At 42.4% G+C, this 15,676-nt stretch overlaps 12 non-coding genes across 12 annotated transcripts; 9 read left to right on the forward strand and 3 right to left on the reverse strand.

Moving 5' to 3' along the window:
• The first annotated feature begins 43 nt into the window (after positions 1 to 43).
• trnan-guu (transfer RNA asparagine (anticodon GUU)) lies at positions 44 to 117 on the forward strand. The gene has a single exon. It is a non-coding gene; the product is annotated as a tRNA-Asn (tRNA).
• A 1,721-nt stretch (positions 118 to 1,838) lies between these two features.
• trnan-guu (transfer RNA asparagine (anticodon GUU)) lies at positions 1,839 to 1,912 on the forward strand. The gene has a single exon. It is a non-coding gene; the product is annotated as a tRNA-Asn (tRNA).
• A 1,442-nt stretch (positions 1,913 to 3,354) lies between these two features.
• trnad-guc (transfer RNA aspartic acid (anticodon GUC)) lies at positions 3,355 to 3,426 on the reverse strand. The gene has a single exon. It is a non-coding gene; the product is annotated as a tRNA-Asp (tRNA).
• A 207-nt stretch (positions 3,427 to 3,633) lies between these two features.
• Positions 3,634 to 3,707, forward strand: trnan-guu (transfer RNA asparagine (anticodon GUU)). The gene has a single exon. It is a non-coding gene; the product is annotated as a tRNA-Asn (tRNA).
• Positions 3,708 to 5,425: 1,718 nt separating this feature from the next.
• trnan-guu (transfer RNA asparagine (anticodon GUU)) lies at positions 5,426 to 5,499 on the forward strand. The gene has a single exon. It is a non-coding gene; the product is annotated as a tRNA-Asn (tRNA).
• A 1,442-nt stretch (positions 5,500 to 6,941) lies between these two features.
• On the reverse strand, positions 6,942 to 7,013 carry trnad-guc (transfer RNA aspartic acid (anticodon GUC)). Its single transcript has one exon. It is a non-coding gene; the product is annotated as a tRNA-Asp (tRNA).
• A 207-nt stretch (positions 7,014 to 7,220) lies between these two features.
• On the forward strand, positions 7,221 to 7,294 carry trnan-guu (transfer RNA asparagine (anticodon GUU)). The gene has a single exon. It is a non-coding gene; the product is annotated as a tRNA-Asn (tRNA).
• A 1,718-nt stretch (positions 7,295 to 9,012) lies between these two features.
• Positions 9,013 to 9,086, forward strand: trnan-guu (transfer RNA asparagine (anticodon GUU)). The gene has a single exon. It is a non-coding gene; the product is annotated as a tRNA-Asn (tRNA).
• A 1,442-nt stretch (positions 9,087 to 10,528) lies between these two features.
• On the reverse strand, positions 10,529 to 10,600 carry trnad-guc (transfer RNA aspartic acid (anticodon GUC)). Its single transcript has one exon. It is a non-coding gene; the product is annotated as a tRNA-Asp (tRNA).
• Positions 10,601 to 10,807: 207 nt separating this feature from the next.
• trnan-guu (transfer RNA asparagine (anticodon GUU)) lies at positions 10,808 to 10,881 on the forward strand. Its single transcript has one exon. It is a non-coding gene; the product is annotated as a tRNA-Asn (tRNA).
• A 1,718-nt stretch (positions 10,882 to 12,599) lies between these two features.
• Positions 12,600 to 12,673, forward strand: trnan-guu (transfer RNA asparagine (anticodon GUU)). Its single transcript has one exon. It is a non-coding gene; the product is annotated as a tRNA-Asn (tRNA).
• A 1,721-nt stretch (positions 12,674 to 14,394) lies between these two features.
• Positions 14,395 to 14,468, forward strand: trnan-guu (transfer RNA asparagine (anticodon GUU)). Its single transcript has one exon. It is a non-coding gene; the product is annotated as a tRNA-Asn (tRNA).
• The last annotated feature ends 1,208 nt before the right edge of the window (positions 14,469 to 15,676 follow it).

Below are 15,676 nucleotides of genomic sequence, written 5' to 3' on the forward strand. Positions count from 1 at the left end.
ACCAACAAGCACTATAATCAGAATGGTATTTTCCACACATGTTGTCTCTGTGGCACAATAGGCTAGCGCGTTCGGCTGTTAACCGAAAGGTTGGTGGTTCAAGCCCACCCAGAGGCGTTGATTACTCCTGTCCTTCCTTCAATGCTAGTCTCATGTTTACTTCTATCTGGTTAGCTAATTTACTCAGTACTTACATCCCTCAGCTCATGTAACTTTCTTAACTTCATATTCAAATCCAAATATTTCCCCAGACTCATGAAAATGCAAGAGTGGACACAAAGAGTGGGTGGGACAAGTGCTTTGGAACTTAAAAAGTACACAAAGCACGGGCCTCTTCTGTGCTCCTGCAATACACAGCCTGTTAATTTGGATGGAAGCTCAAGCTTTCCCTAGGGCTGTAGGCTGAAGAATGTCCTGGCGCTGCCAACAGACATAGTTCCACTACATTGCAACTACTGAGTATCTTGGTTATTCCACAAGTAAAACACCTCAGTAGACGCCCTGCTTGACAATTCAGTTCAAAAAGAAAGGGCCTTTTTCTCAATTCAATCTTTGCCTTCTGAGCAAGCAAGCACTTGTTAGTTTCACACTTTCCAAAGCTGGTCCTGGAAGATGTCAGGATGGACGAGGAGTCCGACGCACTGCGCTATAGTTGCAGTCTCGTACTGGCACGTGTTTGAATGCAACTTCTGACATTCAGCCAGCAGTCATGCTTATGCTCAGCTGTCCTCAACAATGTAACAGTGCATTATATTTACTGTCAAGCAACATCACCAACAAACTTGGTTGATGTCAAGTCATTCAGACAAAACAGACCTGTTTCTCTTTGGAGACTGTTGTCGGATGTGCTGGAAATGACGGAAAGACTGATCAGTCCTTTCTGATTGCCTTTATCAGAAAACTCTTTCTGAGGTTCTGTGTGGTTTGTTTTGTATTTGTTTATAAGAACTTCAATTATATGGAATTTTCAGTTTTAAAGTGAATGGAAAAGGACAAGATGGGATTTCCTGGCGGTGAGAATTGATCTCATCACCAAGGAAACAACTTCTTAGGTCTTTGTCAGACAAGTTACAAATTGTATTTGTCCTTATTCCGGGAGGATTAAGGGCTACCTGGCTGTCATTGGATGCTATTGAAAGAGGTGTCAAGTCATGGCTTTAGAACAATCGGTCTGACGACTTAGCTGTAATGCACAGTGGGCATCTTGTTGAACTTACCAAAACCTAACCTTAATTGTGAGAAAACAATGTCATGCCCTTCTTTGAAAGCTGTCTTTGAAAAGAAGCAGAAATGTGACAAGTGCCATATAGGACAGAAGCACTAAAGCTTTAGATGTGGACAAATGTTGTGATACAGACAGTGCATTTAGAATAAATATTTGAGTCACAAAGAAATGTGGGGTTCATGAATTACCTGTTGATTCTTGCAAAGAAGGCGGCCATTTTTGTAACACCACTGTGAGTGTGTAGGAGTTGATAGAGGTTTCACCAGCAAATAGGGGTTGGTGCAAGATAATGTGTTTTCTAGGAGCCAGTTGAAGGCTGAACTAGAAAAGGGCTCTCGCCGTCAGGGAATCGAACCCTGGTCTTCCGCGTGACAGGCGGAGATACTGTCCACTATACTAACGAGGAACTGACACACTTGAACAAACATGTCGAAGATGGGTCACAGACGAGCTGGGATGCACACTTTGTTTCCTCAATGGATGAAGTGGCATGAAAAACCAATTCAAATGCAATCTCTCACAAACAGACTTTTTAGTCCATTTCAAATAAGAAATGACATGTCATCATTTACCAACAAGCACTATAATCAGAATGGTATTTTCCACACATGTTGTCTCTGTGGCGCAATAGGCTAGCGCGTTCGGCTGTTAACCGAAAGGTTGGTGGTTCAAGCCCACCCAGAGGCGTTGATTACTCCTGTCCTTCCTTCAATGCTAGTCTCATGTTTACTTCTATCTGGTTAGCTAATTTACTCAGTACTTTCATCCCTCAGCTCATGTAACTTTCTTAACTTCATATTCAAATCCAAATATTTCCCCAGACTCATGAAAATGCAAGAGTGGACACAAAGAGTGGCTGGGACAAGTGCTTTGGAACTTCAAAAGTACACAAAGCATGGTCCTCTTCTGTGCTGCTGCAACACACAGCCTGTTAATTTGGATGGACGCTCAAGCTTTCCCTAGGGCTGTAGGCTGAAGAACGTCTTGGCGTTGCCAACAGACATAGTTCCACTACATTGCAACTACTGAGTATCTTGGTTACTCCACAAGCAAAACACCTCAGTAGACGCCCTGCTTGACAATTCAGTTCAAAAAGAAAGGGCCTTTTTCTCAATTCAATCTTTGCCTTCTGAGCAAGCAAGCACTTGTTAGTTTCACACTTTCCAAAGCTGGTCCTGGAAGATGTCAGGATGGACGAGGAGTCCGACGCACTGCGCTATAGTTGCAGTCTCGTACTGGCACGTGTTTGAATGCAACTTCTGACATTCAGCCAGCAGTCATGCTTATGCTCAGCTGTCCTCAACAATGTAACAGTGCATTATATTTACTGTCAAGCAACATCACCAACAAACTTGGTTGATGTCAAGTCATTCAGACAAAACGGACCTGTTTCTCTTTGGAGACTGTTGTCGGATGTGCTGGAAATGACGGAAAGACTGATCAATCCTTTCTGATTGCCTTTATCAGAAAACTCTTTCTGAGGTTCTGTGTGGTTTGTTTTGTATTTGTTTATAAGAACTTCAATTATATGGAATTTTCAGTTTTAAAGTGAATGGAAAAGGACAAGATGGGATTTCCTGGCGGTGAGAATTGATCTCATCACCAAGGAAACAACTTCTTAGGTCTTTGTCAGACAAGTTACAAATTGTATTTGTCCTTATTCCGGGAGGATTAAGGGCTACCTGGCTGTCATTGGATGCTATTGAAAGAGGTGTCAAGTCATTGCATTAGAACAATCGGTCTGACGACTTAGCTGTAATACACAGTGGGCATCTTGTTGAACTTACCAAAACCTAACCTTAATTGTGAGAAAACAATGTCATGTCCTTCTTTGAAAGCTGTCTTTGAAAAGAAGCAGAAATGTGACAAGTGCCATATAGGACAGAAGCACTAAAGCTTTAGATGTGGACAATTGATGTGATACAGACAGTGCATTTAGAATAAATATTTGAATCAGAAAGAATTGTGGGGTTCATGAATTACCTGTTGATTCTTGCAAAGAAGGCGGCCATTTTTGTGACACCACAGTGAGTGTGTAGGAGTTGATAGAGGTTTCACCAGCAAATAGGGGTTGGTGCAAGATAATGTGTTTTCTAGGAGCCAGTTGAAGGCTGAACTAGAAAAGGGCTCTCCCCGTCAGGGAATCGAACCCTGGTCTTCCGCGTGACAGGCGGAGATACTGTCCACTATACTAACGAGGAACTGACACACTTGAACAAACATGTCGAGGATGGGTCACAGACGAGCTGGGATGCACACTTTGTTTCTTCAATGGATGAAGTGGCATGAAAAACCAATTCAAATGCAATCTCTCACAAACAGACTTTTTAGTCCATTTCAAATAAGAAATGACATGTCATCATTTACCAACAAGCACTATAATCAGAATGGTATTTTCCACACATGTTGTCTCTGTGGCGCAATAGGCTAGCGCGTTCGGCTGTTAACCGAAAGGTTGGTGGTTCAAGCCCACCCAGAGGCGTTGATTACTCCTGTCCTTCCTTCAATGCTAGTCTCATGTTTACTTCTATCTGGTTAGCTAATTTACTCAGTACTTTCATCCCTCAGCTCATGTAACTTTCTTAACTTCATATTCAAATCCAAATATTTCCCCAGACTCATGAAAATGCAAGAGTGGACACAAAGAGTGGCTGGGACAAGTGCTTTGGAACTTCAAAAGTACACAAAGCATGGTCCTCTTCTGTGCTGCTGCAACACACAGCCTGTTAATTTGGATGGACGCTCAAGCTTTCCCTAGGGCTGTAGGCTGAAGAATGTCCTGGCGCTGCCAACAGACATAGTTCCACTACATTGCAACTACTGTGTATCTTGGTTACTCCACAAGCAAAACACCTCAGTAGACGCCCTGCTTGACAATTCAGTTCAAAAAGAAAGGGCCTTTTTCTCAATTCAATCTTTGCCTTCTGAGCAAGCAAGCACTTGTTAGTTTCACACTTTCCAAAGCTGGTCCTGGAAGATGTCAGGATGGACGAGGAGTCCGACGCACTGCGCTATAGTTGCAGTCTCGTACTGGCACGTGTTTGAATGCAACTTCTGACATTCAGCCAGCAGTCATGCTTATGCTCAGCTGTCCTCAACAATGTAACAGTGCATTATATTTACTGTCAAGCAACATCACCAACAAACTTGGTTGATGTCAAGTCATTCAGACAAAACGGACCTGTTTCTCTTTGGAGACTGTTGTCGGATGTGCTGGAAATGACGGAAAGACTGATCAATCCTTTCTGATTGCCTTTATCAGAAAACTCTTTCTGAGGTTCTGTGTGGTTTGTTTTGTATTTGTTTATGAGAACTTCAATTATATGGAATTTTCAGTTTTAAAGTGAATGGAAAAGGACAAGATGGGATTTCCTGGCGGTGAGAATTGATCTCATCACCAAGGAAACAACTTCTTAGGTCTTTGTCAGACAAGTTACAAATTGTATTTGTCCTTATTCCGGGAGGATTAAGGGCTACCTGGCTGTCATTGGATGCTATTGAAAGAGGTGTCAAGTCATGGCATTAGAACAATCGGTCTGACGACTTAGCTGTAATGCACAGTGGGCATCTTGTTGAACTTACCAAAACCTAACCTTAATTGTGAGAAAACAATGTCATGCCCTTCTTTGAAAGCTGTCTTTGAAAAGAAGCAGAAATGTGACAAGTGCCATATAGGACAGAAGCACTAAAGCTTTAGATGAGGACAAATGTTGTGATACAGACAGTGCATTTAGAATAAATATTTGAGTCACAAAGAAATGTGGGGTTCATGAATTACCTGTTGATTCTTGCAAAGAAGGCGGCCATTTTTGTAACACCACTGTGAGTGTGTAGGAGTTGATAGAGGTTTCACCAGCAAATAGGGGTTGGTGCAAGATAATGTGTTTTCTAGGAGCCAGTTGAAGGCTGAACTAGAAAAGGGCTCTCGCCGTCAGGGAATCGAACCCTGGTCTTCCGCGTGACAGGCGGAGATACTGTCCACTATACTAACGAGGAACTGACACACTTGAACAAACATGTCGAAGATGGGTCACAGACGAGCTGGGATGCACACTTTGTTTCCTCAATGGATGAAGTGGCATGAAAAACCAATTCAAATGCAATCTCTCACAAACAGACTTTTTAGTCCATTTCAAATAAGAAATGACATGTCATCATTTACCAACAAGCACTATAATCAGAATGGTATCTTCCACACATGTCTCTGTGGCGCAATAGGCTAGCGCGTTCGGCTGTTAACCGAAAGGTTGGTGGTTCAAGCCCACCCAGAGGCGTTGATTACTCCTGTCCTTCCTTCAATGCTAGTCTCATGTTTACTTCTATCTGGTTAGCTAATTTACTCAGTACTTTCATCCCTCAGCTCATGTAACTTTCTTAACTTCATATTCAAATCCAAATATTTCCCCAGACTCATGAAAATGCAAGAGTGGACACAAAGAGTGGCTGGGACAAGTGCTTTGGAACTTCAAAAGTACACAAAGCATGGTCCTCTTCTGTGCTGCTGCAACACACAGCCTGTTAATTTGGATGGACGCTCAAGCTTTCCCTAGGGCTGTAGGCTGAAGAACGTCTTGGCGTTGCCAACAGACATAGTTCCACTACATTGCAACTACTGAGTATCTTGGTTACTCCACAAGCAAAACACCTCAGTAGACGCCCTGCTTGACAATTCAGTTCAAAAAGAAAGGGCCTTTTTCTCAATTCAATCTTTGCCTTCTGAGCAAGCAAGCACTTGTTAGTTTCACACTTTCCAAAGCTGGTCCTGGAAGATGTCAGGATGGACGAGGAGTCCGACGCACTGCGCTATAGTTGCAGTCTCGTACTGGCACGTGTTTGAATGCAACTTCTGACATTCAGCCAGCAGTCATGCTTATGCTCAGCTGTCCTCAACAATGTAACAGTGCATTATATTTACTGTCAAGCAACATCACCAACAAACTTGGTTGATGTCAAGTCATTCAGACAAAACGGACCTGTTTCTCTTTGGAGACTGTTGTCGGATGTGCTGGAAATGACGGAAAGACTGATCAATCCTTTCTGATTGCCTTTATCAGAAAACTCTTTCTGAGGTTCTGTGTGGTTTGTTTTGTATTTGTTTATAAGAACTTCAATTATATGGAATTTTCAGTTTTAAAGTGAATGGAAAAGGACAAGATGGGATTTCCTGGCGGTGAGAATTGATCTCATCACCAAGGAAACAACTTCTTAGGTCTTTGTCAGACAAGTTACAAATTGTATTTGTCCTTATTCCGGGAGGATTAAGGGCTACCTGGCTGTCATTGGATGCTATTGAAAGAGGTGTCAAGTCATTGCATTAGAACAATCGGTCTGACGACTTAGCTGTAATACACAGTGGGCATCTTGTTGAACTTACCAAAACCTAACCTTAATTGTGAGAAAACAATGTCATGTCCTTCTTTGAAAGCTGTCTTTGAAAAGAAGCAGAAATGTGACAAGTGCCATATAGGACAGAAGCACTAAAGCTTTAGATGTGGACAATTGATGTGATACAGACAGTGCATTTAGAATAAATATTTGAATCAGAAAGAATTGTGGGGTTCATGAATTACCTGTTGATTCTTGCAAAGAAGGCGGCCATTTTTGTGACACCACAGTGAGTGTGTAGGAGTTGATAGAGGTTTCACCAGCAAATAGGGGTTGGTGCAAGATAATGTGTTTTCTAGGAGCCAGTTGAAGGCTGAACTAGAAAAGGGCTCTCCCCGTCAGGGAATCGAACCCTGGTCTTCCGCGTGACAGGCGGAGATACTGTCCACTATACTAACGAGGAACTGACACACTTGAACAAACATGTCGAGGATGGGTCACAGACGAGCTGGGATGCACACTTTGTTTCTTCAATGGATGAAGTGGCATGAAAAACCAATTCAAATGCAATCTCTCACAAACAGACTTTTTAGTCCATTTCAAATAAGAAATGACATGTCATCATTTACCAACAAGCACTATAATCAGAATGGTATTTTCCACACATGTTGTCTCTGTGGCGCAATAGGCTAGCGCGTTCGGCTGTTAACCGAAAGGTTGGTGGTTCAAGCCCACCCAGAGGCGTTGATTACTCCTGTCCTTCCTTCAATGCTAGTCTCATGTTTACTTCTATCTGGTTAGCTAATTTACTCAGTACTTTCATCCCTCAGCTCATGTAACTTTCTTAACTTAATATTCAAATCCAAATATTTCCCCAGACTCATGAAAATGCAAGAGTGGACACAAAGAGTGGCTGGGACAAGTGCTTTGGAACTTCAAAAGTACACAAAGCATGGTCCTCTTCTGTGCTGCTGCAACACACAGCCTGTTAATTTGGATGGACGCTCAAGCTTTCCCTAGGGCTGTAGGCTGAAGAATGTCCTGGCGCTGCCAACAGACATAGTTCCACTACATTGCAACTACTGTGTATCTTGGTTACTCCACAAGCAAAACACCTCAGTAGACGCCCTGCTTGACAATTCAGTTCAAAAAGAAAGGGCCTTTTTCTCAATTCAATCTTTGCCTTCTGAGCAAGCAAGCACTTGTTAGTTTCACACTTTCCAAAGCTGGTCCTGGAAGATGTCAGGATGGACGAGGAGTCCGACGCACTGCGCTATAGTTGCAGTCTCGTACTGGCACGTGTTTGAATGCAACTTCTGACATTCAGCCAGCAGTCATGCTTATGCTCAGCTGTCCTCAACAATGTAACAGTGCATTATATTTACTGTCAAGCAACATCACCAACAAACTTGGTTGATGTCAAGTCATTCAGACAAAACGGACCTGTTTCTCTTTGGAGACTGTTGTCGGATGTGCTGGAAATGACGGAAAGACTGATCAATCCTTTCTGATTGCCTTTATCAGAAAACTCTTTCTGAGGTTCTGTGTGGTTTGTTTTGTATTTGTTTATGAGAACTTCAATTATATGGAATTTTCAGTTTTAAAGTGAATGGAAAAGGACAAGATGGGATTTCCTGGCGGTGAGAATTGATCTCATCACCAAGGAAACAACTTCTTAGGTCTTTGTCAGACAAGTTACAAATTGTATTTGTCCTTATTCCGGGAGGATTAAGGGCTACCTGGCTGTCATTGGATGCTATTGAAAGAGGTGTCAAGTCATGGCATTAGAACAATCGGTCTGACGACTTAGCTGTAATGCACAGTGGGCATCTTGTTGAACTTACCAAAACCTAACCTTAATTGTGAGAAAACAATGTCATGCCCTTCTTTGAAAGCTGTCTTTGAAAAGAAGCAGAAATGTGACAAGTGCCATATAGGACAGAAGCACTAAAGCTTTAGATGAGGACAAATGTTGTGATACAGACAGTGCATTTAGAATAAATATTTGAGTCACAAAGAAATGTGGGGTTCATGAATTACCTGTTGATTCTTGCAAAGAAGGCGGCCATTTTTGTAACACCACTGTGAGTGTGTAGGAGTTGATAGAGGTTTCACCAGCAAATAGGGGTTGGTGCAAGATAATGTGTTTTCTAGGAGCCAGTTGAAGGCTGAACTAGAAAAGGGCTCTCGCCGTCAGGGAATCGAACCCTGGTCTTCCGCGTGACAGGCGGAGATACTGTCCACTATACTAACGAGGAACTGACACACTTGAACAAACATGTCGAAGATGGGTCACAGACGAGCTGGGATGCACACTTTGTTTCCTCAATGGATGAAGTGGCATGAAAAACCAATTCAAATGCAATCTCTCACAAACAGACTTTTTAGTCCATTTCAAATAAGAAATGACATGTCATCATTTACCAACAAGCACTATAATCAGAATGGTATCTTCCACACATGTCTCTGTGGCGCAATAGGCTAGCGCGTTCGGCTGTTAACCGAAAGGTTGGTGGTTCAAGCCCACCCAGAGGCGTTGATTACTCCTGGCTTTCCTTCAATGTTAGTCTCATGTTTACTTCTATCTGGTTAGCTAATTTACTCAGTACTTTCATCCCTCAGCTCATCTAACTTTCTTAACTTCATATTCAAATCCAAATATTTCCCCAGACTCATGAAAATGCAAGAGTGGACACAAAGAGTGGCTGGGACAAGTGCTTTGGAACTTCAAAAGTACACAAAGCATGGTCCTCTTCTGTGCTGCTGCAACACACAGCCTGTTAATTTGGATGGACGCTCAAGCTTTCCCTAGGGCTGTAGGCTGAAGAACGTCTTGGCGCTGCCAACAGACATAGTTCCACTACATTGCAACTACTGAGTATTTTGGTTACTCCACAAGCAAAACACCTCAGTAGACGCCCTGCTTGACAATTCAGTTCAAAAAGAAAGGGCCTTTTTCTCAATTCAATCTTTGCCTTCTGAGCAAGCAAGCACTTGTTAGTTTCACACTTTCCAAAGCTGGTCCTGGAAGATGTCAGGATGGACGAGGAGTCCGACGCACTGCGCTATAGTTGCAGTCTCGTACTGGCACGTGTTTGAATGCAGCTTCTGACATTCAGCCAGCAGTCATGCTTATGCTCAGCTGTCCTCAACAATGTAACAGTGCATTATATTTACTGTCAAGCAACATCACCAACAAACTTGGTTGATGTCAAGTCATTCAGACAAAACAGACCTGTTTCTCTTTGGAGACTGTTGTCGGATGTGCTGGAAATGACGGAAAGACTGATCAGTCCTTTCTGATTGCCTTTATCAGAAAACTCTTTCTGAGGTTCTGTGTGGTTTGTTTTGTATTTGTTTATAAGAACTTCAATTATATGGAATTTTCAGTTTTAAAGTGAATGGAAAAGGACAAGATGGGATTTCCTGGCGGTGAGAATTGATCTCATCACCAAGGAAACAACTTCTTAGGTCTTTGTCAGACAAGTTACAAATTGTATTTGTCCTTATTCCGGGAGGATTAAGGGCTACCTGGCTGTCATTGGATGCTATTGAAAGAGGTGTCAAGTCATGGCTTTAGAACAATCGGTCTGACGACTTAGCTGTAATGCACAGTGGGCATCTTGTTGAACTTACCAAAACCTAACCTTAATTGTGAGAAAACAATGTCATGTCCTTCTTTGAAAGCTGTCTTTGAAAAGAAGCAGAAATGTGACAAGTGCCATATAGGACAGAAGCACTAAAGCTTTAGATGTGGACAATTGATGTGATACAGACAGTGCATTTAGAATAAATATTTGAATCAGAAAGAATTGTGGGGTTCATGAATTACCTGTTGATTCTTGCAAAGAAGGCGGCCATTTTTGTGACACCACAGTGAGTGTGTAGGAGTTGATAGAGGTTTCACCAGCAAATAGGGGTTGGTGCAAGATAATGTGTTTTCTAGGAGCCAGTTGAAGGCTGAACTAGAAAAGGGCTCTCCCCGTCAGGGAATCGAACCCTGGTCTTCCGCGTGACAGGCGGAGATACTGTCCACTATACTAACGAGGAACTGACACACTTGAACAAACATGTCGAGGATGGGTCACAGACGAGCTGGGATGCACACTTTGTTTCTTCAATGGATGAAGTGGCATGAAAAACCAATTCAAATGCAATCTCTCACAAACAGACTTTTTAGTCCATTTCAAATAAGAAATGACATGTCATCATTTACCAACAAGCACTATAATCAGAATGGTATTTTCCACACATGTTGTCTCTGTGGCGCAATAGGCTAGCGCGTTCGGCTGTTAACCGAAAGGTTGGTGGTTCAAGCCCACCCAGAGGCGTTGATTACTCCTGTCCTTCCTTCAATGCTAGTCTCATGTTTACTTCTATCTGGTTAGCTAATTTACTCAGTACTTTCATCCCTCAGCTCATGTAACTTTCTTAACTTAATATTCAAATCCAAATATTTCCCCAGACTCATGAAAATGCAAGAGTGGACACAAAGAGTGGCTGGGACAAGTGCTTTGGAACTTCAAAAGTACACAAAGCATGGTCCTCTTCTGTGCTGCTGCAACACACAGCCTGTTAATTTGGATGGACGCTCAAGCTTTCCCTAGGGCTGTAGGCTGAAGAATGTCCTGGCGCTGCCAACAGACATAGTTCCACTACATTGCAACTACTGTGTATCTTGGTTACTCCACAAGCAAAACACCTCAGTAGACGCCCTGCTTGACAATTCAGTTCAAAAAGAAAGGGCCTTTTTCTCAATTCAATCTTTGCCTTCTGAGCAAGCAAGCACTTGTTAGTTTCACACTTTCCAAAGCTGGTCCTGGAAGATGTCAGGATGGACGAGGAGTCCGACGCACTGCGCTATAGTTGCAGTCTCGTACTGGCACGTGTTTGAATGCAACTTCTGACATTCAGCCAGCAGTCATGCTTATGCTCAGCTGTCCTCAACAATGTAACAGTGCATTATATTTACTGTCAAGCAACATCACCAACAAACTTGGTTGATGTCAAGTCATTCAGACAAAACGGACCTGTTTCTCTTTGGAGACTGTTGTCGGATGTGCTGGAAATGACGGAAAGACTGATCAATCCTTTCTGATTGCCTTTATCAGAAAACTCTTTCTGAGGTTCTGTGTGGTTTGTTTTGTATTTGTTTATGAGAACTTCAATTATATGGAATTTTCAGTTTTAAAGTGAATGGAAAAGGACAAGATGGGATTTCCTGGCGGTGAGAATTGATCTCATCACCAAGGAAACAACTTCTTAGGTCTTTGTCAGACAAGTTACAAATTGTATTTGTCCTTATTCCGGGAGGATTAAGGGCTACCTGGCTGTCATTGGATGCTATTGAAAGAGGTGTCAAGTCATGGCATTAGAACAATCGGTCTGACGACTTAGCTGTAATGCACAGTGGGCATCTTGTTGAACTTACCAAAACCTAACCTTAATTGTGAGAAAACAATGTCATGCCCTTCTTTGAAAGCTGTCTTTGAAAAGAAGCAGAAATGTGACAAGTGCCATATAGGACAGAAGCACTAAAGCTTTAGATGAGGACAAATGTTGTGATACAGACAGTGCATTTAGAATAAATATTTGAGTCACAAAGAAATGTGGGGTTCATGAATTACCTGTTGATTCTTGCAAAGAAGGCGGCCATTTTTGTAACACCACTGTGAGTGTGTAGGAGTTGATAGAGGTTTCACCAGCAAATAGGGGTTGGTGCAAGATAATGTGTTTTCTAGGAGCCAGTTGAAGGCTGAACTAGAAAAGGGCTCTCGCCGTCAGGGAATCGAACCCTGGTCTTCCGCGTGACAGGCGGAGATACTGTCCACTATACTAACGAGGAACTGACACACTTGAACAAACATGTCGAAGATGGGTCACAGACGAGCTGGGATGCACACTTTGTTTCCTCAATGGATGAAGTGGCATGAAAAACCAATTCAAATGCAATCTCTCACAAACAGACTTTTTAGTCCATTTCAAATAAGAAATGACATGTCATCATTTACCAACAAGCACTATAATCAGAATGGTATCTTCCACACATGTCTCTGTGGCGCAATAGGCTAGCGCGTTCGGCTGTTAACCGAAAGGTTGGTGGTTCAAGCCCACCCAGAGGCGTTGATTACTCCTGGCTTTCCTTCAATGTTAGTCTCATGTTTACTTCTATCTGGTTAGCTAATTTACTCAGTACTTTCATCCCTCAGCTCATCTAACTTTCTTAACTTCATATTCAAATCCAAATATTTCCCCAGACTCATGAAAATGCAAGAGTGGACACAAAGAGTGGCTGGGACAAGTGCTTTGGAACTTCAAAAGTACACAAAGCATGGTCCTCTTCTGTGCTGCTGCAACACACAGCCTGTTAATTTGGATGGACGCTCAAGCTTTCCCTAGGGCTGTAGGCTGAAGAACGTCTTGGCGCTGCCAACAGACATAGTTCCACTACATTGCAACTACTGAGTATTTTGGTTACTCCACAAGCAAAACACCTCAGTAGACGCCCTGCTTGACAATTCAGTTCAAAAAGAAAGGGCCTTTTTCTCAATTCAATCTTTGCCTTCTGAGCAAGCAAGCACTTGTTAGTTTCACACTTTCCAAAGCTGGTCCTGGAAGATGTCAGGATGGACGAGGAGTCCGACGCACTGCGCTATAGTTGCAGTCTCGTACTGGCACGTGTTTGAATGCAGCTTCTGACATTCAGCCAGCAGTCATGCTTATGCTCAGCTGTCCTCAACAATGTAACAGTGCATTATATTTACTGTCAAGCAACATCACCAACAAACTTGGTTGATGTCAAGTCATTCAGACAAAACAGACCTGTTTCTCTTTGGAGACTGTTGTCGGATGTGCTGGAAATGACGGAAAGACTGATCAGTCCTTTCTGATTGCCTTTATCAGAAAACTCTTTCTGAGGTTCTGTGTGGTTTGTTTTGTATTTGTTTATAAGAACTTCAATTATATGGAATTTTCAGTTTTAAAGTGAATGGAAAAGGACAAGATGGGATTTCCTGGCGGTGAGAATTGATCTCATCACCAAGGAAACAACTTCTTAGGTCTTTGTCAGACAAGTTACAAATTGTATTTGTCCTTATTCCGGGAGGATTAAGGGCTACCTGGCTGTCATTGGATGCTATTGAAAGAGGTGTCAAGTCATGGCTTTAGAACAATCGGTCTGACGACTTAGCTGTAATGCACAGTGGGCATCTTGTTGAACTTACCAAAACCTAACCTTAATTGTGAGAAAACAATGTCATGCCCTTCTTTGAAAGCTGTCTTTGAAAAGAAGCAGAAATGTGACAAGTGCCATATAGGACAGAAGCACTAAAGCTTTAGATGTGGACAAATGTTGTGATACAGACAGTGCATTTAGAATAAATATTTGAGTCACAAAGAAATGTGGGGTTCATGAATTACCTGTTGATTCTTGCAAAGAAGGCGGCCATTTTTGTAACACCACTGTGAGTGTGTAGGAGTTGATAGAGGTTTCACCAGCAAATAGGGGTTGGTGCAAGATAATGTGTTTTCTAGGAGCCAGTTGAAGGCTGAACTAGAAAAGGGCTCTCGCCGTCAGGGAATCGAACCCTGGTCTTCCGCGTGACAGGCGGAGATACTGTCCACTATACTAACGAGGAACTGACACACTTGAACAAACATGTCGAAGATGGGTCACAGACGAGCTGGGATGCACACTTTGTTTCCTCAATGGATGAAGTGGCATGAAAAACCAATTCAAATGCAATCTCTCACAAACAGACTTTTTAGTCCATTTCAAATAAGAAATGACATGTCATCATTTACCAACAAGCACTATAATCAGAATGGTATTTTCCACACATGTTGTCTCTGTGGCGCAATAGGCTAGCGCGTTCGGCTGTTAACCGAAAGGTTGGTGGTTCAAGCCCACCCAGAGGCGTTGATTACTCCTGTCCTTCCTTCAATGCTAGTCTCATGTTTACTTCTATCTGGTTAGCTAATTTACTCAGTACTTTCATCCCTCAGCTCATGTAACTTTCTTAACTTCATATTCAAATCCAAATATTTCCCCAGACTCATGAAAATGCAAGAGTGGACACAAAGAGTGGCTGGGACAAGTGCTTTGGAACTTCAAAAGTACACAAAGCATGGTCCTCTTCTGTGCTGCTGCAACACACAGCCTGTTAATTTGGATGGACGCTCAAGCTTTCCCTAGGGCTGTACGCTGAAGAACGTCTTGGCGTTGCCAACAGACATAGTTCCACTACATTGCAACTACTGAGTATCTTGGTTACTCCACAAGCAAAACACCTCAGTAGACGCCCTGCTTGACAATTCAGTTCAAAAAGAAAGGGCCTTTTTCTCAATTCAATCTTTGCCTTCTGAGCAAGCAAGCACTTGTTAGTTTCACACTTTCCAAAGCTGGTCCTGGAAGATGTCAGGATGGACGAGGAGTCCGACGCACTGCGCTATAGTTGCAGTCTCGTACTGGCACGTGTTTGAATGCAACTTCTGACATTCAGCCAGCAGTCATGCTTATGCTCAGCTGTCCTCAACAATGTAACAGTGCATTATATTTACTGTCAAGCAACATCACCAACAAACTTGGTTGATGTCAAGTCATTCAGACAAAACGGACCTGTTTCTCTTTGGAGACTGTTGTCGGATGTGCTGGAAATGACGGAAAGACTGATCAATCCTTTCTGATTGCCTTTATCAGAAAACTCTTTCTGAGGTTCTGTGTGGTTTGTTTTGTATTTGTTTATAAGAACTTCAATTATATGGAATTTTCAGTTTTAAAGTGAATGGAAAAGGACAAGATGGGATTTCCTGGCGGTGAGAATTGATCTCATCACCAAGGAAACAACTTCTTAGGTCTTTGTCAGACAAGTTACAAATTGTATTTGTCCTTATTCCGGGAGGATTAAGGGCTACCTGGCTGTCATTGGATGCTATTGAAAGAGGTGTCAAGTCATTGCATTAGAACAATCGGTCTGACGACTTAGCTGTAATACACAGTGGGCATCTTGTTGAACTTACCAAAACCTAACCTTAATTGTGAGAAAACAATGTCATGTCCTTCTTTGAAAGCTGTCTTTGAAAAGAAGCAGAAATGTGACAAGTGCCATATAGGACAGAAGCACTAAA

This window comes from Oryzias latipes, chromosome 11 (genome assembly GCF_053564925.1).
Source record: "Oryzias latipes strain Hd-rR chromosome 11, Olatipes_Hd-rR_3.1".
NCBI lineage: Eukaryota > Metazoa > Chordata > Actinopteri > Beloniformes > Adrianichthyidae > Oryzias > Oryzias latipes.